The 27868-nt window shown below is 41.6% G+C and overlaps 1 protein-coding gene and 1 pseudogene across 4 annotated transcripts in view; one reads left to right on the forward strand and one right to left on the reverse strand.

Moving 5' to 3' along the window:
* Positions 1-27868, forward strand: part of DMD (dystrophin) — a 2041544-nt gene that overhangs the window by 1396394 nt on the left and 617282 nt on the right. The gene's annotated exons all lie outside the window — the stretch shown is intronic.
* Positions 6381-8367, reverse strand: LOC148113438 (uncharacterized; annotated as a pseudogene).

Genomic DNA, 27868 nt, shown 5'->3' on the forward strand with positions numbered 1-27868 from the left:
CTTCAGGGATGCCACATTTAGTGCTGTGGGAAACTGGGAGGGAGATTGTATGGAGTTGGGGATATATCTAGACATAATAACATTCTTTTCTCTGAGAGTCAAGGGCATCCTGCCCTGCATCTGGAGTGGCGTGACTGGGAGGCATCTCCAGTTGGGACGGTGCATTGATTGGACCATGTGATGGACATGTGGGTACTGGGGCAGGGACTTGGACTTTCTTTTGGGTGGGGAAAACCTGGAAGCTTTCAGTTTCAGGTTTTCCCAGATGTGCCAATATGACATTTTGAATGAAATGGAACTTTGAGGAACTTCTCACCTCAAAGTCTTCTTTCATTGGGGATGTTACTTGGAATGCTGACACCCCCAACAGCAGCAGCAAGTGGCAAGCCTGGCTGGACAGCCTCGGATCCCCCCTAGGTGGCCTGGATATCAACCATGGCCTTACTATCCAGGCCCCAGTTGGTTCCCTGGGCAATGGGCACCCCTCATCTTCTGCCAATAGATCCCCTGCCAAAGAAAGCCACTTTCGATGGGGACCCAGAAAAGTTCTTCCTAAACCAGATATGGGCTCACCTGGACTGTTATGCTCTAGCCTACCTGATGGAGGTTGTGATGGTGAATGCAGTGGCCACTCAAGGAAGAAGCCATGGAGTGGATGATAAGGCTCCATGATGAGGATGCGCTGGAGCTGGGGAACATCAATGCTTTCCTGGAAGAGCTAAGGGCCAGATTCAAGGATGAGTCCCAGACCCTGCAAGCTGTGGCAGAAGTCCAGGATCTGAAGCAGGAGGGCAGCCAGCAAAAGGGTACATTTGGGAGTTCTGCAGGGACACTGGCAAGTTTACGCAATGGCTGGAGAGGCTACTGGTCTATCATTTCAAGAAGGGCTTGGACCGAGAACTGTACCATGCCTGCATCTACCAGGGAATCCTCGAATTCACGAATGGTACCAGATGGCCAAAGTGCTAGACCTCAAGCTAAAGCAATGCAAGAAGCACGGTGTGCCTGAATCAAAGCCAAAGCGGAGCCAGGAGAGGTGCCAATTCAGATGGTGACCTATCATGGCTTCATCCACTGGTCCAGTCGGGGCCCCTATCAAATGCTTCCAATGTGGCCATCAGTGTCAGCAAGCAGCCGAGTGCCTAGAACCTGCCTCCTGGCCAAAGAGCAACCCGCCAGCCTTGATGAAACCAAAGAAAGTATAGTGGAAGAATTGGGAGAAGTCGAATTTAGCACACCAGGCTGTTGAGGTCCCCTCCCCCTCAAGTGAGGGAGAGAGAACTCTGACCAGAGGGGACCAGCAACCTGCCCCCTATGACAGTGAGGATGAAGGCGAAAGTGACCTGACCATAAGTGAAGCCATCTGCCCCTTTGCCATCCCTGCAAGAATGGTGGTGCCAAAGTCAGGGGTCCAGGGAGTGGTGGATGCCCTAATAGACTCAGGCTGCACCTGATACCTAATTAGTCTGCCAACAGTGCTAAGGTTGGGGGTCCGAGAGAAGAAACTGCTCCAAGCCATGAGTTTCGAGCAGGTCAATGGATCACTAATAGGAGTGTCCCCCGTGATGCACTTAATCGAACCAGGGCGGCTAAAGATGGGTCAACATTGGGAGCCTTTCTGCTTCATGATAGTCCCAAAAATGACTGAGGTAGTTATTCTGGGACTGTCCTGGCTGACAAGTGGGGTCTGACAATATGGTGAGAAGGGGGAGAGAGGAAAATGAGACTGGAAAAAGGCCCTCTCCCCCCTCAAAACAGCCTTGAGAGAGGAGCGGCTCAGCATTGAGCAGGAACTGAAGGGAAAAAGTGTTTGAAAGCCGTGTCGGAGCAGCTACCATGGACCCAGTCCATCCCCAAAGAGTACCGGGACCTAGCAGAGGAATTCAGTGAGAAAGAATGTGACCTGCTGCCCCCCCCATTGCCCTATCGACTGTGCAATTGAGATCTTGCCAGTGCAAAACTTCCTAAGCCAAAGATGTATTCCATGACCCCCAAGAGAGATGAAGGAGCTAATTGACAAGAACCTAGTTAAGGTTTTCATTCAGCTGACGAAAAACAGCCCCCGTACTGTTCAAAGAAAAGAAAAACGCGATGATGACATTATTTGTTGATTTCAGGGGAATAAAAGCTGTGTGCATGGAAAACATGTTGTCAGCATTCCAGAAAAACCCCCAATTCCAAGTAAAGACTCTGAAGCAAGCATTTTTCAAAGTTCTATTTACTAGAATAGGTAAACTGGCACATCTGGGAAAACTCGAATCTGAGAGGTCTGGTTTTCCCTCAGTAAATCAAAACCCCCCAAAATCAAAACCCCCCAAACCATCCCCTCACTCCTCAGTCAATCACATGCTCCAATCAACTGCCGTCCCATATCGAGACCTCACTCCGACCACTTCTTCTCCAGATGCAGGATCACCCTGACCTTGACTGACAGGAAGAATGCTATTATGTCTACAGACAACCCCTCTACTAAATCCCCCCTCCTACTTTCCCACACATGAGAAGGTGGCAGCATAGAAGCTTCCGGCCTAATATGGCTTCCAAAGCTGACAGGTGTCCCCCCCCTGCAGAAAAAAACACACCCTGAAAAATAAACAGACAAAACACAAAAGAAGGGATTAATACCTTGTACCTTAACCCCCTCTCCCCCCTCCAGGCGGACCTTTTGGTTTCTCAGGGAATTTATCATGAAATTGCTTTACCAGAGTATCAGCATTCACATCCCAACTTTTCACCCAAGTAGCTTCAGACAACAGGTACCCTTTCCAGTGTACAAAATATTGTAACCGACCCCTGTATAGTCTAGAGCAGGGGTCCTCAAACTTTTTGAACAGAGGGCCACTTCAGGGTCCCTCAGACTGTTGGGGGGCCAGACTGGCTAGGTGGGTATGGCTGGGCCCCCCATGTGACTGGGTGGGTGTGACTAGGTGGCCATGTGACTGGGTGGGCGTGGCTAGGTGGCCATGTGACTGGGTGGGTGTGGCTGAATGGGCATGGCCAATTTAGCAGTCCATTTTGCCAATTTAGCAGTCCATTAAATAATACACACAAATGAAACTTCAATTTATTTTCCTCCTGGGAGTGTTTTATTTGCTTTTGTTTGACTTTTCTTTTTACTAGATCATTTTTTAAGTTGTTTACGAGTCTAGTGGTCCACTTCAGAAAACTCAGTTTTGCAGCAATTCTTCTCAGCCCCAAGGAGGTTACAATCAACATTCATCCATCTCTCCCTCTCCCTCTCCCTCTCCCTCTCCTTCTCCTTCTCCCTCTCCCTCTCCCTCTCCCTCTCCCTCTCCCTCTCCCTCTCCCTCTCCCTCTCCCTGCCTCTCTCCTAGAAGAGCAAATGGGGGTGGGGAAGACAAACCTTGCTGAATCCCATTCCATTCCATTCGCTCTCTCCCTCCCATCTCTCTGTCAGGAAAGAGACGGCTCTTACAAGAGCAGATGGGGGTGGGAAAGAGAAACCATTCCATTCCATTCCATTCAGTGGTGGGATTCAATTTTTTTAACAACCGGTTCTGTGGGTGTGGCTTAGTTGAGAGATGTGGCTTGGTGGTCATGTGACTGGGCAGGCATGGCTAGCTGGTCATGTGACCGGGTGGGCGTGGCTATGTGCATAGGGACTACTCAGAGGGCTGAAAAAAGTCATTTCTGACTGGTCCTCACACTTTTGATGGTCCTCACACTTATGACCATCCTCACATTTATGCCCATTGCAGCATTCTTAACAACCATGTCACTCATTTCACAACTACTTCTCTTCACCACGGTGACAAGATAGGGTGCAAAATGTAAAATGTGAGGACAGTCGTAAGTGCAAGGACTGGTCAAAAGTGCGAGGACCGGTCAAAAATAACTTTTTCACCCCTCTGAGTAGTCCCTATGCACATAGGGACTACCCAGAGGGCTGAAAAAAGTGATTTCTGACAGGTCCTCGCACTTTTGACCGGTCATCATTTATGCCAATTGCAGCACTTAATTAAATTAATTAAATAAAAATGACCTACTGGAGCAGTCAGAGGCAGTCCGAGGCGGGTGTTCGGGGCTGACTGCAGGGCAAGGTGATACAACCGGGGTAGGTAGGCTGCTGCTGCCCAGGTGAGAGGTGGGCACAGGCCTACAGGACTGGCTGCAGGGTGAAGGATGGGGTAGGTCAGGGGTAGATCAGGATGGGGTAGGTCAGGGGTCTGCAACTTTAACACATGTAAACACTTAAACACAACCTTAAACCTGGGTTGGCATTGCCAACTTCATATCACTTACTCCCACCCAGGTTTTGTGGCTCCTAGTATTTTCTTTTAAACAGGTATCTCTGTGTGTCTCTTTCATCTCTCTCATCTCTTTCTTTCTCCCCCCTCTCTTTCTCTCCTTCATCTCTTTCTTCCCTCCTCTTTCTCTCCTTCATCTCTCTTCCTCTCCATCTCTCTTTCTTCTCTCCTGCTTGAGCGGTGACGGCGGCAGCACACCTACCGCACCATTGGGTCGCGATGGGTGGGTGTGGCCAACTTTTTTTTTAACTTTTAAAAGCATTTTTTCTACAACCTTAAGAGGTTGCAGAAAAAAATGCTTTTAGAAGCCTCAGGCAACTCAGCTGGGATCGCCAGAGGCTTTTAAAGGCATTTTTTCCCTACAACCTCTTCGGCCGAAAAGCTAGCCATGTGAGGAGTGGATGGGAGTGGTTGGGCAGGAGGCAGGGCAGGGGGCGGGGCTGAATCCCACCACTGCGTGGACTGGATACATTATGTCAGCGGGCCATACCCGGCCTGTGGGATGTAGTTTGAGGATCCCTGGTCTAGAGTCAAGGATCTTTTTAACTTCATAATGAGTCTCCCCTTGTACTACCAAAGGAAGTGGGGAGCAGTTGATAAGGGCCTTAAGTTAGATCCTCTTGCTGGTTTCAATAAGCTACTATGAAAAACTCGGTGTACTTTCCCTAATATGCAAGGGAGGCTAAGTTGGACAGTCACTGGGTTAATCACTTTCACTATAGGGAAGGGACCTATGAATTTGGGTCCAAACTTCTTGCTAGGTATCCTCAATCTTAGGTATTTGGTTGATAAATACACCTTATCTCCTGTTCGGAAAGGTGGTTGAGAGACCGGCGTTTATCAGCCTGGGCCTTATATTTTCCCCCTGATTCAGCTAAAGTTTTCTTAGTATTCTCCCAACCCTTTTTTAATGAGGTCATCCATTCTGTTAAGGACATGGAAGTGGGCGGCTCACTAGGCAACTCAGGCATCAGCACAAAATCCATGCCCATAGTTATCTGAAAAGGAATGAACCCAGTACTGCTGTGTACTGCATTACTATAAGCCACTTCTGCGAATGGTAATAACTCCACCCAGTTTTCTTGTTGATAATTTACATAACATCTAATCTATTGTTCCACCATTGTGTTCGATTTTTCAGCGGATCCATTAGTCGATGGGTGGAAAGCTGAGCTAAACCCCAATGGACCATAGGAACTCCTTCCAGAACTTAGCAGTAAACTGGAGGGTTTTTAAAAATCCAAAGTGGCCCCCTAGTCAAAAATCATGACCCCTCTTTAGCACCAGGAGTCTCATGCTGCTGGGCACATAAATCTTATACTCCCCTTCCAAGCCAATCCCTCTCTTAGAGTTAGGTCCGTCTGGTTTTCCTCAAACCAGGAATCGATTGAGAGTGCCGTTTTTAACTCTGCTGTCAACTTGTCTTCAGGGAGGTCAGAACCACGGCATGTTTGCACTCTAGTGGCTGAATCTCAGAGATCATGGCATGAACTATCTCAGCCGAACTATCATCGGCTGTCAAACTGGGGCTTACGGGAGAGAACATCAACTAATAGGTCCCCCCCCCTCCCGGAATGTATTTCAGGTTGAAGTTAAAGCATTTGAAATACTGAGCCAAGTGAACCTGCATGGGGTCTTCAGCGCCTCAAGGTTTTTGTAATCAGTCCACACTTCGAAAGGCTCCTTAACCCCCTCTAGGAAGTGTCTCCAGGATAGGAGAGCCCATTGCACCACAAAAGCCTCCTTCTTCCATACCGCCCATCTACACTCAGTGTCCGTTAACTTTCTCAATATGTAAGCACACAGCATTAGTTCATTTTGGGCATGATTTTGCACTAGAATAGCAGCCACAGCCACATCACTCTCATCAGCCTGGAACACAAAGGGTTTATTTGGGTCAGGGTGCTGGAGAATCGGCTCCACTGCGAATAGGCATTTTAATTGTTCAAAGGATTTTTGGCAGTCCATTGTCCAAGCTAAGGGTTGGCTAGGTTTTGGCTTGGTGGAAGTGGACCAGTTTTTAGTAATTCCATCAAGGGGAGAGCAACCTTGCCGAAGGATGGGATGAATTGTCTGTAAAATTTTTCAAACCCCATGAAGCTTTGAAGTTGCTTACAGGTTCATGGGGGTTGCCTCCTTCACCTTCCCCAGGTTCATTTCGATTCCTTGATATGGCACCCTGTATTTCAAGTATTCCAAGAACTCCTTACAGAATTCGCATTTTCACAGCTTTGCATAAAGTTTGGTCGCTAGGAGTTTTTTCAGCACTCGCCTGACTAATTTGACATGTTCTTCCATATTTTCGCTGAATATAAGAATGTGATTCAGGTAAACAAGGACCCCCTTATACAGGTGTTCATGCAGAACTTCATTGATCAGTTGCATGAAGACTACAGGGGCCCCTTGGAGTCCAAAAGGATTGGAATTGGAACCCAGAATTGGAAGCTGCCCAGGGGACAGTTAAAAGCAGTCTTCTATTCATCTCCCTCCTTTATGCGAACCTGGTAGTAGGCTTCCCTTAGATCCAACTTGGTGAAAATCTTGCCTTTTGACAAGTAGTTCAGTAAGTCTTTCATTAGTGGTAGGGGATATGTATTTTGTATGCAAATGCAGTTTACATTTCTAAAGTCCACACATAATCTTAGCCCCCCATCTTTCTTTTCTTTAAACAATACTGGGGTGGCCACCCTGGATTTTGCAGGCTCGATGAACCGTCTGGTTAGGTTGGTCTCAATGTACTTCCTCAACTCGGTCATTTCAGCAGGCATCATGGAGTACATCTTGAGTTTTGGCAACTTGGCTCCAGGTTCTAATTTGGTGGCACAATCTGTGGGCCAATGAGGGGGGAGGAGGTTACATTCCTCCTTGCTGAACGCTTCGGCTAAATCTCTATATACCTTAGGAATCTGGGGTTCGCCTGGAGGCTTGTCTGAACAAGCAGCTGCTGTTTCTGGCAGCTGGCCCTTATGGGTAGGCTGTTCCTTTGGAGGAGGGCAGGGGATAGTGGGCCGATATCCATTATGATTTTCCAGTATACATCTTCCCATTTGATGGTGGGGGCCCATTTGTCCAGTCAAGCCAGGCCCAGTATGACAGATTCTGATATCTTTGAGATTACTATAAATTGTATAAATTTGTGATGTCTTCCGATTTCTAATCTAACCAGTTCTGTAATATGGGTGGTGGGGACCCCTCCAATTAACGTCCCATTCACCTGGTGAAATTTAATTAGTTGCTTTAAGGCTCTTGTTCAGATCCCCAATTGTTCAACAATTAGAAGTCCAATTAAACATCTGGTACAACCTGTGTCTATTATTGCTGGCAGTTCTCCTTGCTCCCCTGTCTCTGGCAAAACCAGTTTCACTTTAATTGAAAAGGGGGGATGGGTGAACTCACCATTGGGTCTTCCTCTCTTCTAGCTTCATCAGGTGGGGCTTCTTTGGCCGGAGGTTCCTCGCTGTCTTTAGTGGGAAGGGGAACCTCTACAGCTTTTCTGGTGAATCAACTGGTGTCTGGGGCCTTTCTTGGAGCCCTTCTGCCTCGAACGGCTGCAGCTGGACATTGTTGTTGAACTGGGGCAGGGGCCAGGCACTCTGAAGCTCGATGTCCCTGTTTTCCACACCAATAGCATTTAATCGCCCCTGCCACTTGAGGGGGGAGGTGACTTCAGCAGGCTTTGAAAGGGGCCGTCTAGCTAAAGCTCTCTGAGGAGGCTTCTCTGCTGGGTTTTGCGGTGGGGGTGAAATTATCTGTCTAGAGCTATGGACATGATATACCAGTTGTGCAGTCGCTCAGGCACCCTCTGGACCCCACAGGCTGTTCTGACTTCTTGATCAATGGCCTCTTTAAAATAGTGTAGGAGTATGTGGTCCGGCCAATGCCCCAGGTTCCCTGCGACCTGTCTAAAGTCCCATACAAAGTCTTTTATGGGTCGATTACCTTGCTTCATCACCTTTAGTGTGGCTTTGTTTTCATTTATTTGATCTGGGTCTTCAAATCTGACCCGGAGCAGCACAACAAACCCATCAGCATAATTTAGTTCTGCAGCACCCTCATTGTGCAGCTGGGTTATCCATTCAGAAGCCTCCCCGTCATTCATCCCATCAGAAATCACTGATACCAAGTCCCGGTCTGATTTGTGACTCCATGCCAGACCCTGCTGAGGAAATAAGGCAGTTTGGCAGGTGTATCATCAAAGGTTGCTCTGAAGCGGGGTGGTGTTGGCCTCACAGGTTGATTGGGTCTGGCAATGGGCAGCTGAGCTGGAACCTGTGGCGGAGCTGCTGCTGGTTGCTGGACTCCAGCTGGCTGCTTGGGGAGGGGGGCTGGCTGCTGAGCTGCTTGCTGGGCTGCAGGGGGGAGGGACTACAGATTAGCCCCCCTTGTGGTGCTGGGATTTTTGGGCCATATTGGGGCCATGGGGATCCCTGGAAAATTGGAGCAGTGGTGGATACCACTGGCAGTGGACCCACCCCTTGCCGGGATAGAATCCCCAGCCTGGGGGTATACATTCAGCAGAAGGTAGCACAAAGGCAGGCTGGTGAGGGGGCCCTGCAGGGGGGTTTCACATTCCCCATGCTGGCTGCGTCTCATGTCTCCCAGCTGCAGGATGGCCATGCTGCGCTGATCCACTTGTTTCACCCCTGGCCAGGTAGAGAGGTGCCTGCTAATTCCTCCGCCAGGTCCTGGATCAGGGAAGGTGAATGTAGGTTGTGCTAAGGTCCATCTCACTTGAGGAGGTTGGAAGGGGGCTGTGTAACTTCCCACTTCCATCTGTTCGAAACCCTCAGGGAGCCCAGTTAACAATTGGCTTCACATTGGGGGCAACAGTTTCCAGTCCCAGGAGTCTGCAGATCCCATAGCAGTCCACTCTGGCTAATGGGGCGAGTTCATTGGGCTGGGAGCAGCCCTATATCCATGCAGTCTCTCCTCTGGTCCCTTTTCTGGAGTTGGGTCAGACTGCCAACTTTTCCAAGAATCTGACTCCTTGGGCTGAGCACCTAGCCTTCGGGCTTCCTCTGCAGCCTCAATGGCTAGGTGCATTTCTTCAGAAGGAGAAAGCAGGGTGTTGGTAAATCCTTGAGTATCTGTCCCCATGGGCCCCTCTGCGATCTCTCCTTTCTCCTCCATTTTTACTGAGTCTTTGTACCACCCAAGATTTAGGTAGATGCTGGGTCTCAGCACCTACAGCCTGTGGGGTCCAGGGGGTGCTGTTATGCTTTAAGAGGGAGTCAGGTTAATGTCAGCATTCCAGAAAAAAACCCAATTCCAAGTAAAGACTCTGAAGCAAGAATTTTTCAAAGTTCTATTTACTAGAATAGGTAAACTGGCACATCTGGAAAAACCCGAATCTGAGAGGTCCGGGTTTTCCCATAGTAAATCAAAACCCCCAAAACCATCCCCTCACTCCTCAGTTAATCATATGCTCCAATCAACCGCCGTCTCATCTCGAGACATCACTTTGACTACTCCTTCTCCAGATGCAGGATCGCCCTGACCTTGACCAACAGGAAGGATGCTATTATGTCTACAGACAACCCCTCTACTAAATCCCCTGTCCTACTTTCCCACACATGAGAAGGTGGCAGCATGGAAGCTTCTGGCTTAATATGGATTCCAAAGCTGACACATGTACCACCTTAATGAAGGACGTGCTGGACTACCTGGCAAAGGGAAAGATCTTTACCAAGCTGGACCTGAGAGAGGCATACTATAGTGTGAGTATTAAAGAGGGGGACAAGTGGAAGATGGCATTTAATTGCCTGCTGGGGAGTTTCCAGTTCAAGGTGATTCCTTTCGGGCTCTAAGGGGCCCCTGCCATATTCATGCAGCTGATTAATGAGGTACTACATGATCATTTGTGTAAAACAGTCCTAGTTTATTTAGATGACATCCTCATCTTCATCAAGATGATGGAGAAACATGTCAAGCTCGTTCACCAGGTACTCAGAAAACTCCTGGCAGGAAACCTGTATGCCAAACTGTCTAAATGTGAATTTCACAAGACTCGCCTTCACTACCTAGTGTATTGAGTGTCAAGCAAAGGGATGGAGATGGACCCAGGAAAGGTAACAGCCATCCTGGAATGGCAACCCTCTTGGACCCGCAAGCAACTGCAAAGCTTTCTGGGGTTTGCAAACTTCTACCAGCAATTAATCCCTTCCTTTGCCAAGGCAGCCTTGCTGATCACCAAACTGCTAAAGATAGGAAAAGGGGGGGTCAAGCCTTGGCCCAGACAACTGCTAGAGTGGACTATAGAATGCCAGAAGGCATTCAAGAAGCTCAAATGGCTCTTTGCAGAGGAAACAGTCCTAAAGCACCCCAACCCTGAGCAGCCTTTTGTTATACAGCCTAATGTCAATGATGTAGTCATGGGCATGGTCCTCCTCCAGATAAATGAGGGAAACCTACAAGAATGCATCTACATCTCCAGAAAACTCACCGACCCTGTCATTGGGCATTATTAACCTGGCACCACTTTTTTAGAGGGGAGCAAAGTGCAGTTTGAAGTATAGATTGATCACAAAAATCTGAAGGCACTTAGGACCTCTCGGAAGCTCTCACCCAAACAAGTTCAGTGGCCGCAGTACTTTAACTGGTTTGATTTCACCCTAAGGTTCATCCCCAGGGGAAAAAACTTCCTTACTGATGCCCTATCCTGAATGCCACAATACAAAAGTAATCACAAAGAAGTGGTCAATGCCTTCATTCCCCTCCCTCAAAAGACAGCACAAGTCACCATGAGGCAGCAAGCTTGAAAACAGTCGACCAAGCCCAGTGGCAAGCTAACCCAGAAGCTCAGAGTCGAGTTGTGGGCTATCCCCTGGTTAAGGGACAACAACCAGCTCCTAACCTCCAGGGACAGGCTGGCATGGAAAGGCCCCAAATTGTACATCCCCAGTACCCTCTGGGTCCAGGTTCTGTGGATAAGTCACAATGCCAAGCCAGCCAGCCACTTTGGATTCTTAAAAACATGGCACTTGGGAAGGAGACAGTTTTGGTGGCCAGGAATGACGAAGGACATTAAGAGTTATGTGAAAAGCCATGTGGTATGTGCTGCAATGAAAAAAAAGCCAGGGAAACCTCCTTGACAAGTAGCCAAGCCATCCTGATCCTGGGAGAGATAGCAATGGATTATATTCACCCGATTACCAATGGGACAGTGGAATGAATGAATGCAATGGTAGAGCAGTACTTGAGGTGCTATGTCAACTACCAGCAAACTAATTGGGCAGACCAACTGTCTTTTGCTGAGGTGGCGTACAACAATGCTGTGCACAGCAGCATGGGACTTACTCCATTCAAGGTAGCCACAGGGGTAGAGTTCCTTCTCATGCCTGAGTACCCTCAGGAGCCCCCTTCATCAGTGTGTTTGACAGAATGGGTAGACTCACTGCAGAGTGCTTGGGGAAATGTGAAATAAGCATTAACAAAAGCCATCAAATCACAAAAAGAACAAGCAAACAAAAAGCAATCCCCCCAGGGACCGTTTCACATAGGAGAGAAAGTCTAACTCTCCACCAAGTACCTGAAATTAAAGTTGGCTTGTAAAAAATTGGAGCCTAAATTTATCGGGCCTTTCCCCATTGTAAGGATCATCAACCCAGTCACAGTACTGAAACTCCCACGTCTTTTGGGAAAGTACATCCGGTCTTTCACAGCAGCTTATTGAAACCGGTAATAGGATCGGAGCTGAAGACAGTAGCTTGGATAGCCCCAGTCCCTATCATAGTGGAAGGGAAGAACCATTATGAAGCACAAAGGATCCTAGACTCTAGACTATACTAAGGGAAAGCTACAACATTTAGTGCAGTGGAAGGGTTACCCCCTGTCAGAAGCCACCTGAATGAAAAAATAAGGACATAAGAGCAGATAAGCTAGTCAAGAAATTCCATGATAAAAATCCCCAAAATCCGAAAGAACAACCTGATGATGGGAGGGGTGGCTAGAAGGGAGTTAATTTGTCTGTATTTGATGTTTTCCATGTACTTCTCACTCACTAGGGGAGATCCGACTTGTCAACTTTGAACTGAACCTGGTCAAGGCCATTCTGTTTTTTCTCACTTGCCACACATAATGGGGGTGGGGTGGGGAAGGAGGCTAGAATATGTTACTATACACAACACAGAACTGTATCATGGGAACCAAGGTCATCTCCACAGGTATTGGATGAAGATGGACAGGAGTGCCTAGGCGAGCCCACCAATTAACCTAATTGGACAATGTGACCTGTGACACTTGGGGAGAGGATCATTTACTACTTTAACTATTCTGAAACCACAGGAAATATTTAGAGTTGGTTTTATGTTTAATCATGCCAATATGATGTGCCCAATAAAGAAGTTCTTTGAGAGAGATCTCAGTCTCAGAGTTCTGATTTGCTTGGGTTTGTTAGTCGGAACTTTAACACTATGTTTCCATAGAATCATGGACAAGAAGGGTGGCATTTGGGAAATCATATAGTCCAACTCCTTTACTAGTGCCAAAATTCACTATGAAAATAATGTCCTTCCACTTAGCCTCTGCTAAAATGTCTTCAGCCAAAAAAAAAAAGTCCCCTACTGAGTCTTTTCCATGACTCTTCTTTCTGATGTCCATAGAAAATTTGTTTCATCCTAATTTACATCCACAGCATTTTTCTCTTATTTTCTGGATCAGCACTGAATAAATAATTTACTGGGTCAACTGAGCAGAAGTTCACCATGGGGGGAAAATGTTACTAATGACTATTACTTGCTTAAATATGTATACAATGTAAAAAATGGTTAAGTGCAGAGTGGGGGACTTCTTTCATTCAGTGAAAGCAACTCAGATTCAGCTTTTCTCCTTCCAGCTGAACACAGCCGATATGTGTTATTATTATACAATAAATGCCCTGAGTGCTCCATTATTCATTCCTAGCCTCACTGGGACTCACAGACTTTTTTCTGTAGTTATAAAATTTCTATATATGATCCTTTGAATTCCTAAAGGAAAGGTAGGGTATTTAATATAGGTACTGTAGTCTTCACTTAGCAATCAAAATTGGGACTGGCAATTCCATCAATAAGCACTGTGAATCTAAGCAGAAAATTACCTGATAAACTTACCATGTCACTTCCTATTTGGTTCGGAAACAAGTCACCCTGGCTGTTAAGCATGACATCACAGGACCGCAATTTGTAATTTTACTTCCAAATTCTCTATTAACTATGCTTATTGGAAGCCAGTTATAAAACACAAGAATGGTGGTCGTGCCATTGCGACACACTGCAATGATTGTAAATGTATATTAGTTAAGTGTCTTAATGATGATTGGAACCATGGGACAGTGTAATTGTCATAAATGCAAAGACTGATTACAAAGTTATTTTTTTTACACTATTGTAACTTTGAATAGTCATTAAACAATGCAGTCTGTAAGCAAGGACTGTAAATAAATGTAATGTCATAATGCAGAAAACATGTTTTTATTTTTTAATATGTGAAAATGATTTTTCAACCTCTTCATAATTTTAAGAGTTTGATTAATTAAGTTTTATTAACATTTTCTTTAAGAAAGAGATGGGTTGTTTGCATGTTTTCTATAAAAAATGAATGCGGATTTCTGATGGCCATTAAAGCACTAAGAACTTACTAAATTTGAAGAAAACTGTGTTGGTTTGCTTTAGAAGGAATTGGCAATTGAAAAACTTAGAAGGTAAAAAATATTGAGGACAAATTACATTAATTAAATAATAATGTATAGAAATGTATTTCTAAGTGTAGAAATGTGCTGACCACAGACTCTTTTTTACATTTTTAACAGCTGTAGGAAAACAAAAACAAAATCCAGTGTTTACAGGAAATCCTAGTTTCTCAGAGTTTTCCAAATATTTTCATTTGGTTGACATGGAAATCACCTGAAGGCTGTGGTGCAGAAAAGTTGTGTCCCAATCCCAATAATAGATTCTCTCATTCTATATACTCCTCGTTATCTGATTTTTTTTTGTTATTAATATACCTTTTTTTACAAATTTCATGGCATCCTACAGTATTTATACTGTTTCTTGTGATTAGATTTTGCTCTTAGCGCCACAGAGGGATTTATTTCCAGTGCTTACCAGATTTTACCTGTAGATGTCAGAGCTTCAAACAGACAGCTTCTGCATATAACTTTTGCTTTATATCATGTAATCATTTATATTATGTTACTAGCTGTACCCGGGCCACGCGTTGCTGTGACCCAGTCTGGTGCTTCCGCTGGGCTAAAAGAGCGAGGCTGAAGTTCCAAACTCTCCATGAACATTTGGTGGGCGTGGCCAACTCGATGCCACTCACTTTCATCAGTCACATGACAGCCCCCGAGCCACGCCTACCCAGCTGGTGATTAGGGCAGAGAACCGGTTGCTAAAAAACAATGGGAACCACAAAATCCTCCCTCTCTGTCTCCTCCTCTCTCTTTGTATCTCTTTATGTCTCTCTCTCTCTCCCCGTCTGTATCTCTCTATGTCTCTCTCTCTCTCCCCCCTCTGTATCTCTCTATGTGTCTCTCCCCCTCTCTCTGTATCTCGATGTCTCTCTCCTCCCTCTCTCTGTATCTCTCTCTGTCTCTCTCTCCCCCCCCCTCTGTATCTCTCTCTGTCTCTCTCTCTCTCCCCGCCTCTGTATCTCTCTATGTGTCTCTATCTCTCCCTCTCTCTTTGTATCTCTCTATGTCTCTCTCTCCCCCCTCTGTATCTCTCTATATGTCTCTCTCTCCCCCTCTCTCTGTATCTCTCTGTCTCTCTCTCTCCCCCTCTCTCTGTATCTCTCTCTGTCTCTCTCTCCCCCCTCTGTATCTCTCTATCTCTATCTCTCTCCCCCTTCTGTATCTCTCTATGTGTCTCTCTCTCCCCCTCTCTCTGTATCTCTCTATGTCTCTCTCTCCCCCCTCTGTATCTCTCTATATCTCTCTCGCCCCCCTCTGTATCTCTCTATGTGTCTCTCTCTCCCCCTCTCTCTGTATCTCTATGTCTCTCTCTCTCCCACCTCTCTCTGTATCTCTTTCTGTCTCTCTCTCCCCCGCCCTCTCTCTCTGTATCTCTCTGTGTGTCTCTCTCCCCCCACCCGCCTCTCTGTATTTCTCTATGTCTCTTTCTCCCTCTCTCTCTGTTTATCTCTGTCTCTGGCCCAGCCTCTTCTGCATCCCCCACCATCGCTCTCACCTTTTCAGGCCAGGCCTTCGCAGCTCTCCGCACCACAGCAGAAACTCAGGGGCCCCCTCCGTCCTCCCTACACAGATGTGCTCTAGGGGCTCGACGGGGAGATGCATAGCAGGGAAGGGAAGGGAAGGGAAGGGAGGGAGGGAGGAGGTGCGGCAGGGGTTCAAGGCTGGTTTCCCACCCAAAGGAAGAAAGCGGCAAAGCCAGGAGCCACGCACACCCCACTGGACCCCTGCTGCACAGTTCTCCTCCCCCGCCTCCCAAGGGCAGGGGAATGATTAAATCCCCTGCTCTTCCAGGCAAAATGAAGGAGGGCCAGCATCCTCCCTCCTGCCTGTTTCCACCCCCCGAAGCCTCCCCGGAGCCCCTTTTCTTCCAGAGGCTGAAATTTTCATGTAGGCTCCGTGAACTGCCAGAGCGCCCACCTGGGAATCAAAGGCGGTGCTGGTCAAAGGTGACCACGAGGCTCCAGTTGCCTCCATCTCCCGCTCGCATAGCGGATTCGCATAGCCCCGGTTAGCGGCTGGTCTTTCTGACCTCGGGGCCCATGGTAGCATTGGGCCAAGCATGATTTGGGCCAGGCGAGGGATGGAGGGTTCCCGCTCAGCGGACCCAGGCAGCCTCGTTGCCAGGTGTTCTTTGGAGGGAGCCCTGAGAGCGGCTGGCAAGGGAGATGGGCAGCAGCGGTGGGCGAGGCTAGTTCACGGGGCAGCAGGGGGAGGGGGAGGTCAGAGCCAGGCTCGGGTGGGCCCCACCCAGCCCTAGAAGCACGGCTGTGAGGGCTTCCTGGCAGGGAGCCGGCTGCCTATCTGCTGAGCCTGGTGGCAGGATATGGCCCTCGGGCGTCTCTGCCTTCCAAATGCGCAGTTTCTTGGAAGCAATATGGAGAGCCTAAATATAAGGAGCAGAACAGAAATCTGTTGAGCGTAATCAGGGCTGGGAGGCTGCCATGTTGGTTTTACGTCCAGTAGATGGCACTGTTTTTCAATGTTTGTCAATGTAATTCAATGTTTTCCAATGTTTTCCATGTTTTTACCTGTCACAGGTGTGACATGTATATAATATAGGTATATAAAAACATGCCCGTAGTCGAATGCAACATTGTGTCAAAATTTGAAAGCAATCAGTGAAGAACTTTCGGAGATGTGCGGTTATGTACAAATGGACATTTACATTTTTATTTATATAGATTTGAGAGTGATTGGAACTGAGCTACACATATTTCACCACACAGCTCTTGTTATAGATTAGTGATATTGCTGTCTCATATTATCAATTTGCTCAATCTCTCTCATATGCATTTATGTATTGTTCAATTCCCAAAGTCAATTTTGCCTCTTTTCTGTGAAGGACATTGTGTTTCAAAGAAATGATGAAAAACTCTTACATGTTTTTTTCTTCTTAAGCCATTTAAATATATCAATATTGTTGTCCAGGTCTTTCCTTTACATGGATGTATTTTATTTTTGTCTTTTAAAATGATACTGACTTATTCATGTGACTCAACTTTCTACCGATTAAATTCATGAAAGTGTTTCCATACATTTATTATCTGTTCTCTTATTTATATTTATAACAGATTCTACATTTTTCAATTTTATATTTTGTAAAATTTATGCTCATTTTACAAAACCACAGCAAAGCATTTTTCTTTGCTTCTTAGAAAACAATTAATGCAATTATAACTGTGTTATATTTGCATAAAGAATCATATTTTATACTGTACCAAATAATTCATAACTAAGCATAAAATTATGTCTAGGCTTTATCAAAAGGGATTATTTTCTCTACTTATTTTCTCTACTTCAAAAGCTACTGTTTCTTTCCATATTAAAATAGAACCATTAGTATGTATAAAATATGTGACAAAGAATTTTTTTATGTACACTTCTGGGTTAATGATTTATAAATTCCAGTATTATAAAGACTTTTAAGTTTTGTATAATGAACTTTGTCAGCATTTTACTTATCAAACACATTTATTTTTTATTTTATTTATAACACAACACAATATAACAAACACAAAACACAAAACACATAGTATATGTTCCCTTTTTACAACTGTTTCGTAACGGTAATCTTCTAATATTTACATTTTCCCCCATTTCCCCTTATACTATTTATTTCCTTCTTGTCCCTTTTTCTCTTATATACACTATAATTCCTAACAATCATGATATTAATTTTATATATTTTATACATTGTCCTATAAACATTTTACATTTATAATTTCTCCCCTATCATTATTGTTCACTGTTTCTAATCTCCAGCCAGTTGTACCATTTGTTCCATATTACGTAGTATTCCGTATCTTTCTTTTCTTTAAGTTCTTTTCAAACACAATATTTAATTAGTGGACGAGCTAGAATAGTAACATGAATTATTTTCAAACTCTTCCTCTTTCTGAACCAATTGAAGATCATAGCTTGTTTAATTGAAATATGTCTAAATGATAAACTGATTTCAAATAGTTACAGTGAGTGTACAGCATATCCAAATCATATTCCTGTTGTGTAATTCTTACTTATCTAAAGTTTTGTCATTATTATATAATAATGTTATGAAAAATTAATTCAACAAATACAATTTAAGATTCTAAATTTAGATGTTAATTTGAAATAATTTAAGTTTGAACATAATCAAGAACAGCCTTTTTTTTAAAAAAAACTTTCTATTAAATAAACATTAAAAACATTGGACACCATGTGACCATCCTGGCTTTGTCATTTCCATACATATTTTAACATAACAACAAATACAATTCTTACTTATCGTACATTTCTATTTTGATGTTATAAACATATCCTTTGTCCTCATTTATATACTTGTCTAAATATTGTCCAATTTCCGTTCTACAAATCCTCAATCTTTTCTGTTCTGACTCCTTTTCCTCATTTCCAACAATTGGTACAATTTGTTCCAAATTTCATAGTATTCTGTCACACCCTTGTTTTTAAGTTCTACTGTCCATTTTTGCACAGACCAAGATTTTCTTTATTATCTCTTCTTCTGACGGAATATCTTCATGTTTCCAGTATTGCGCATAAACCAGTCTTGCTGCAGTTATAACATGCAGCATTAAATATATCAATCCTTTACTATATTTCTCTTTTGTAATTCCTAATAGGAATAGTTCTGGTTTCAATTCTATACTTTGGTCTAGTATCTCTTCCAACCATGTCTTTATCTGACGCCAAAATTCCTTGGCTTTTGTACATGACCACCACATATGATAGAATGATCCTAATGCTGAGTTACATTTCCAACACTGCGGTGATAGATTCCTGTTCATTTTTGCTAATCTTGTGGGTGGAAGGTGCCACCTGTAGAACATTTTGTATACATTTTCTTTGTACACGGTGGTTAATGTTAGTTTCCTATTTCTCTCCCATAGGTCTTTCCATTTGTCCAAATCAATATTATAACCAAAATTTTTGGCCCACACTACCATGGTTTCTTTCACTTGCTCTTCCACCATTTTATATTCCAATAGATATTGATGGGTTTTCTTTATCACCTTTTCATCCGTTCCTAATAAAATTTTGTCTAGCGCCATTAATTCTTTCTTAATACCCCATTCCTTTCTATCTTTCATGTAGCATGATTAAAATTGTAGGTATGCCCACCATTCCAATTCTACCCCTTCATCTTGTAATTCTTGTCTAGATTTTAGCTCCCCTCCTTCCTTTAAAATATCCTTATATGTAACCACATTCCTCAATTTGATAAAATTTGGATGTACCAACACCTCTAATGTATAGAGCCAAGCCGGAATTTCCATGTAATTTTGTTGCTTAACTTTTGTCCAAACTTCAAAAAGAGCTCGTCTGACATGATGCCTCTGGAAGTACTGGTGAGCCCTATGTCTACCATCCCATAAAAACACATGCCATCCTATTTGCATATCATATCCTTCCAATGTTAGTAACCTCCTATTCTTTAGGTTTATCCACTCTCTTGCTCATATGAGTGCGGCAGCTTGATAATATCTTTCGCAATCAGGCAGACTGAACCCTCCTCTTTCTTTGGATTCCTGAAGTAATTTTAGTTTAATTCTAGGTTTTTTCTCTTGCCAGATAAATTTGGATATTGTTTTGTTCAAATTTCTGAAATATTCTTTGTCTAATCTTATAGGTATGTTTTGGAATAGGAAAAGTATTTTCAGCAAGATATTCATTTTTATTGTTGCAATTCTCCCCATAAGGGAGAGTTGCAGCTTTTTCCATCTTTCCAGATCTGTCTTAATTTGGTCATTTAATTTATTGTAGTTGTCCTTTTTAATTATTATACATCTTGCTGTTAATTGTATTCCTAAATATTTCACTTTTTTCGCTATTTGAAAGCTTATTCTCTCAGTCAATTCCTTTTTCTATGTTTTAGACATATTTTTAACTATCATTTTGGTTTTTTCCTTATTTACCCTCAATCCAGCTACTTCCCCGTATTTTCCCAGTACTTCCATTAGCCTCAAACCCAATTGTAAATACATGATCATCTGCAAAAGCTTGCAATTTGTAAACTTCTTTCTTCATTTTCAATCCCTTAATTTATTTGTCCTTCTGGATTAATCTCGTTAACACCTCTAAAGTTAATATGAACAGTAGTGGCAATAACGGGTACCCTCGTCTCATATCTTTCTGGATTTTAAAACTTTGTGTTACTTCCCCATTTACTATAACTCTAGTCTCTTGATTAGCATATATTGCTTTAAACATGTTTATAAAATTTTCGCCGAATTGCATATATTTTAACTGTCTCAACATAAAATCCCAATTAACATTATCAAAAGCCTTTTGGGCATCTAAAAATATCAATGCTACTTGTAGCTCGCTATGCACTTCATAATATTCTAATACATCCAATATTGTCCTCATACTATTTCTCATTTGTCTTTTTGACAAAAAAAAATGTTTTGATTGACGTGGATAAATTCATTCAGATACCTTTTTAATATTATTGCCATAAATATTTTGTAATCCGAGTTCAACAATTATATAGGCCTGTAATATTTTATTAGTGTTAAATCCATATTCTCCTTTGGAATCAATGTGATGTTTGCCTCTGCCCATGAAACCGGTGCTTTTGCTTCTCTTAATACTGCATTGAATACCTCGATTAATCTTTCTTTTTCTTAGATATTATGTTCATTATCCTTGTATAGTTTCTTATAGAAATCATGAATTATATTTTTCTTCACTTCATTTTGTTAAAACATACTTCCCTCTTCCCTTTGTAATTTACTAATCCACCTTTTTTCTTTCTGTTTTTTCAATATATATGCTAGCCATCTCCCTGGCTTATTTGCATTTTTGAAAAAATTTTGGTTGCTCCGTTTTATTTGTTGTGCTAAATCTTCCTTTTCGAGAATATTCAATTTGTGCTTAACTAGTTCCATTTGTTATTTAAGTCTCCTCTTTGAGACAACCTCCTTCCAAAGAAAGTCAACACTAATAATTGTTATGTCTACAGGATTTTATTTAAAGGATTAAAGCTACTAGCATCCTATAATACTTATATGTAGCACTGCATTAGTTCATTTCTTATATTATTCAGTTGAGTAATACTAGACTACAAAGAAACTTTATCCTGTTTTTAAAATTTATTCTAATGGGAAGACTATTTATGCAGATTTTTTCTGTAAAGGCATTGTTTTCAATTCATCTCAGATTTATATTTAAAAAAAATTGTGAAACTATGTCAACAGAACTGCTTATATTTTTCTCTACTTCATTGAATGATTGCGGAAGAGAGATAAAATACATTATTGTAAACACTACATAGCCCTTCCTAAGGGAAGGAAAAGAAAAGAAAGAAGGGGAAAACATACTTAAGAGCTAAATGATGTCTGAAAGTAAAAGGTGAGTGCAGAAAAGGAAGAAAAATGTGTCATTAGTTTAATTATAAAAGCTATTATATGAAATCATATAAAACAGAAAATAATGGGACTCTTAATAGGTTGGCTGATAAAACACTATCATTGTGATCTCCATTTAGCTCAGGGACATTGGAAGTGTTGACTGAAGATTGGAAGCCTTTCAAAGTTTTTCAAAAGATTATTTTGTCAGACAAAGAGAGAATAAGGCTTTTAGTCCCTTACTAAACATTAAAACTGATACTCCTGTTTAGTAATGTCAATGAATTTAATAGATAAAGTATTGAAGTTAATTTTGAGAAGCAGCACTTTAAAAATATCCTTGTAATGGATTCAGAACGCCCATTAAATAATGTCCCTGAGAAGGGATTACAAAGTTATTTAAATATAGTAAAAAAGTATTAGTAAAAGTTTACAGGTCATTACTTTATTCTGTCAATAAAGCAATCATATGAATTATTAATACCAATTTATAATGCCTTAGCAAGACCACACTGGAAATATTACATCCAGTTTTGGTCGCCGCAATATAAAAAGATGTTGTCAGGCTTGCCTCCGTTCAAAGCTCAAGAAAGAAAAACCCCAACTCCATTTTTGTAGAGAAAGGTACTTTTACTGAGTATGAACTGAATGCAGCAAAAGAAAAGCAAAGTCTGAGGCAATAGGTGCAAAAATTACATATTGAAAGCATCCCTCAAATCCCTCCCCCGCAGTCCCAAGCAAATGTCCAATCCACATCTCCCCAAGGTGTCATGTGGGGTACTTCTTTAGGCAGCCCCATCTATCTGGTATGTCAGAACGGTTGACCTTGGCAGTTATCAGTTCTCTCTTCAGCTGCTAAAAAGACAGCGCAAATTTCTCTCCCTTTTTTGAGACATCTCCACCAACTCACTTCCCCCCCTCCCAAATACCATCAATACCTCCCCCCTCCTGTTACAATGGCAGCCGAAAGCAAGTAAGCAGCATGAGGCTGACATTTGGCCCTCCTGCAGAATTTAATTTAATTTAATTTAATTTAATTTAATTTAATTTAATTTAATTTAATTTAATTTAATTTAATTTAATTTAATTTAATTTAATTTAATTTAATTTAATTTAATTTAATTTAATTTAATTTAATTATTTAATTTAATTTAATTTAATTTAATTTTTAATTTAATTTAATTTAATTTAATTTATTCAATTTATATGCCGCCCCTCTCCAAAGACTCAGGGCGCCTCACAATACATTTAAAAAAAATCATTATAAAAAAAACATTTAAAAATTAAAAACATTAAAAACATTAAAAACTCATTCACGCCATTCATGGCCAGAACTTGCCAGAACAAAATACAAGGTATAACAATTAACAATCATATACTAAACTAAGCTAACCATCTATGGACTCCTATCCCCCCCTTCACACTTTAACTCCCCTTTTACTTAACTAAATATGAATACTCTTAATTTTTTTATTCATTCATAAGCTATTTGATACTTTTTAGTCCGATATTTGTTTTGAATATAATCAATCCGTCTTCTCCATTCCAATATATATCTTTCTTGTGAATGATCTTTCAAATATGCTGAAATTTTTGCCATTTCTGCTAAATTTGTTACTTTTAATGTCCATTTTTCAATAGTAGGCAGATCTTCCTTCTTCCAATATTGCGCCACCAAAAGTCTAGCTGCAGTTATTAAATTTAAGATCAATTTAGTCTCTATAACCATACAATCTGTGATTATACCAAACAAAAACAACTGTGGAGTAAACCTTATCTTCTTTTTAAGCATATTTTGGATAATCCACCATATTTTAATCCAAAATGCTTTAACTTTTTTACAAGTCCACCATATATGATAATAGGTGGCATCATCACAATCGCATCTCCAACACTTAGATTGCAAATTTGGATACATGCAAGCTAACTTTTTAGGATCTAAATGCCATCTTTAAAACATTTTATAAAAATTTTCTCTTAAATTTTGCCCTTGCGTAAATTTCACATTTCTAACCCATATTTTTTCCCAAGTTTCCATCATTACTGGTTCCTGAATATTTTATGCTCATTTTATCATACAATCCTTAACTAATTCCATTTTTGAATCTATTTCTATCAATATATTATATAATCTTTTTATGTGCATTTGGCTTTGATCTCTAATTTGTTTTACCAAATTTTCCTCGTTCTGCATGATACCAATTCTCTGATCTTCTTTCCATCTAGCTTGCAGCTGTCCATACTGAAACCAAGTTTGAATTATCCTTTCTTCTTTTAATGCATTTAAGGACTTTAATTGCAATATACCCCCTTCCATTTTAAGAAGCTCTTTATAGGTAATTACCTCTTGCTTTTGTTATACACTTATATTCTCTATCGCATGTCTGGGTATTGCCCATATAGGTATCTTATAATTTAACTTATATTGATACTTTTTCCAAACTCGTAACAAAGCATTCCTTAATATATGGCTTTTAAAGGATTTATCCACCTTCTTATCATATAATAAATAAGCATGCCAACCATATAACAAATCATATCCTTCAATATTCAATATTCTTTCATCTGTTGAATTAATCCAGTCACTAATTATTGATAGGACAGGTGCTTCATAGTATAATCTTAAATTAGGCATTTTAAGACTTCCTCTTTCATGTATATCTTGCATTATTTTTAACTTTTTTCTCGGTCTTCTCCTTGCCCAAACAAAATTATTAATACCCTTCTGCCATTCCCTCAAATTTTCATCTTTCTTGAGTATTGGTATCATTTCGTACAAAAATAAAAACCTGGGTAAAACATTCATTTTTATTGCTGCTATTCTTCCCAACAAAGGTAATTGTAATTTTCCCCAATTCTCCATCTCTTTCTGTATTTTTTGCCATAACAATTCATAATTATTTTTATATAATTTTACATTTGAAGCTGTAATATGTACCCCTAAATATTTAACCTTTTTTACTATTTCAAATCCCGTTAATCTTTCTAGTTCTTCTTTTTGCTTTACCGTCATATTTTTAGTTATTATCTTTGTTTTTTGTTTGTTTATTTTAAATCCAGACACTTGTCCATATTGGCTAATTATATCCATTAAGCCTATAACTGATTGTACTGGTTGAGTTAAAGTAACAATCAAGTCATCTGCGAATGCTCTTAGTCTATAATCATGATGTCTAATTTTAATTCCCTTTATTTTATTTGACCCTCGTATTTTATTCAATAAAAATTCCAAAGTTAAAATAAACAATAATGGTGATAAAGGGCATCCCTGTCTTGTTCCTTTTTCAATTTCAAAAGTTTCTGTTAAACCACCATTAATTATTATTTGTGCTGTTTGTCTCTGGTATATTGCTCTAATAGATTGTGTAAAATACTCTCCAAACTGCATCTTTTCTATTATTTTCAATAAAAATTGCCAATTCAATCAATCAAATGCCTTCTCCTCATCCAAAAAAATAAGCGCTGCAGGGACTTGGTTGTTTCTTTCCAAATATTCCAATAAATTTACAATTTGTCTTACATTACATTTCATTTGTCTCCCACTTATAAATCCAGATTGATCATTATGAATCATTTGTTGCATAACTATCATTAACCTATTTGCTAATATTTTAGCAAAAATCTTATAATCAGTAGTTAAAAGCGATATTGGCCTATAATTTTTAGGTTGACTATGATCTTGATCCTCCTTTGGGATCAATAAAATAAAAGCTGTTCTCCAGGATGGGGGTACATCTCCTCCAGCTTGAATTTTGCTAAATAGTTCCTTAAGCGGTTCCACAATTTCTAACTGCAAATTTTTATAATAAACAGCTGTCAGTCCATCTGTGCCTGGAGCTTTACCCCCTTTTAACTGTTTAATTGCTAAAATAATTTCCTCCAAAGTTATTGGTTGGTTCAATCCTTCCCTTTGCTCTGGTGTAACTAGAGGAATATTCTCCTCCTGTAAATATCTATCTATGTCTTTACCTTGAATTGTATCACTAGCATATAACTTTGTATAAAATTCTAAAAAAGCTTTTTTAATCATATTTTGTTGATATACCCCTTTACCTTTGTATTCTATTTTTTCTATGGTACGTAGCTTTTGTTTTTTCCTTAACAAATAAGCTAACCATCTACCTGGTTTATTCGCATTACAGAAAGTATTATGTTTAGCATATTGTAAATTAGTTGCCACTTGGTCTGCCATCAGCATATTAAACTGTCCTCGCAACAAATTTATTGTTTCCTTTATTTTCTTATCTGTTGGATTCAATATAAATGCCTGCTCTTTCTTTTTTATTTCCTCTTCTAAATCCCTCCATTTCTTTTCTTGTCTACGTCTATGTCTACGTCTTTACTTGCATCCCAAACCATTTCCATAGATGTACCCTTGTGCATATTCATAACAAAAAATTCTTTCATTTGTTTTTTTACATTCTTTCACATTTTCCTCATATCTAAACAAATTTTCATTTATCCTCCAAGACCTTCTAGCTCCCTTTTCCTGCTCCAATTCCATCCACACCGGGCTATGATCAGTTAAAGTTCTTGAACATATCTTCGTCTTATTCACCCTAGAAATAAAATCATTAATGATTAGTATAAAATCAATCCTAGAAAAAGATTGGTGTCTATCAGGAAAAAAAGTAAAATCCTTTTCTTCAACATTTCGTTCTCGCCAGATATCGCTCAGCTCCATATCATCCATCATATCAAAAAAAGATCTAGGCTGTCTAGCACGATTTTGGGTGTTTTGAAATAATCCTTTTTTGTCTTTTTGGGTATCCAATACTCCATTCCAGTCACCCATTAATATACACGATTTGTAATCCCATTGTATTATTTTGGTGTGCAAAAGCTTATAACATTTTTCTTGCTGTTGGTTGGGAGCATATACTCCAATTAAGAGTGTTTTCTTCCCTTCTATTAAAAATTCAATTGCAATGTATCTTTCTTGAACATCTGCCTCAATTAGTTTAGCTATTAAATCTGTCTTTAGGTATATAACTATACCATTTTTCTTCTCTGGAGCAGATGCAACAAAATGTGTTCCCAATCTTGAATTTATCAAATATTTTTGATCTGTCACTCTAATATGTGTTTCTTGTAGACAAATTACATCATTTTTAAACTGTTTCAAATAGTGAAATATTTTCTTCCTCTTTTGCGGTGAATTTAAACCATTAACATTCCAGGTCAAAAATTTAATTGCCATTCTTGGCACCTTGAAGCTTCTGGAGCACCAGCTGGAAATCCTCCTGCACTCTTCTCTTTGGCTTTGTTCCTCCCACTGCTTCTGTTTTTGTAGTTTCTTGAGCTTTCATTTGGGTTTGCTGTATCTCATTTCATTTCATTTCATTTATTAGATTTCTATACCGCCCTACTCCCGAAGGACTCAGGGCGGTGCACAGCCAAACAATAAAAACACATACAATACAAAATTTAAAAAATAGAATAAAATCAAATTAAATAATTTTGGCCCCGACAAATTTAAAACCCCAAACTTTTAAAACCAATTTAAAATTGAATATATAAATACTAAAAGATGTTTAAAATTTTAAAAACCTTTTATAAAAGAGGGGGAAAAATTAGGCCAGGCCGGCCTGGTGAAATAGTAAGGTCTTTAAGGCGCGGCGGAAGGTGCGCAGATCCGGGATCCTCCGTATCTCTGGGGGGAGCTCGTTCCAGATAGTAGGTGCCCCCACAGAGAAGGCTCTCCCCCTGGGGGCCGCCAGTCGGCATTGTTTGGCTGACGGCACCCGGAGGAGCCCCTCTCTATGGGAGCGTACCGGCCGGTGGGAGGCTATTGGTGGTAGTAGGCGGTCCCGCAAGTACCCAGGTCCTAAGCCATGGAGCGCTTTAAAGGTGGTAACCAAAACCTTGAAGCGCACCCGGAAGACCACCGGGAGCCAGTGCAGCTCGCGCAGGAGAGGTGTTACATGGGAACGCCATGTTGCTCCCATTACCACCCGCGCGGCCGCACTCTGCGCCAGTTGGAGCCTCCGGGTGCTCCTCAAGGGGAGCCCCATGTAGAGAGCGTTGCAATAGTCCAGGCGGGAGGTGACAAGGGCATGAGTGACCGTGCGTAAAGAGTCCCGATCCAGAAAGGGACGCAACTGGCGAATCAGGCGAACCTGATGAAAAATCCTCCCGGTCACGGCCGTCAAGTGCTCTTCTAAAGACAGCCGTGAATCCAGGAGGACGCCCAAGTTGCGAGCCCTCTCCGTGGGGGCCAATGATTCGCCCCCAATAGTCAGTGATGGCGTCAACTGACTATATCAGGACGTCGGAAACCACAGCCACTCAGTCTTGGATGGGTTGAGCCTGAGCCTGTTCCTCCCCATCCAGATCCGTACGGCCTCCAGGCACCGGAACATCACTTCAAGGGCATCGTTGGGGTGATCCGGGGTGGAGATGTACAGCTGGGTGTCGTCAGCGTACTGATGGTACTCCACCCCGAAACCACGGATGATCTCGCCCAGCGGCTTCACATAAACGTTGAACAGGAGAGGCGAGAGGACCGACCCTTGCGGCACCCCACATATGAGGGGCCTCGGGGTCGACCTCTGTCCCCCTGTCAACACAGACTGCGACCGGTC

This window comes from Pantherophis guttatus, chromosome 5 (genome assembly GCF_059756535.1).
Source record: "Pantherophis guttatus breed Tessera chromosome 5, ASM5975653v1, whole genome shotgun sequence".
NCBI lineage: Eukaryota > Metazoa > Chordata > Lepidosauria > Squamata > Colubridae > Pantherophis > Pantherophis guttatus.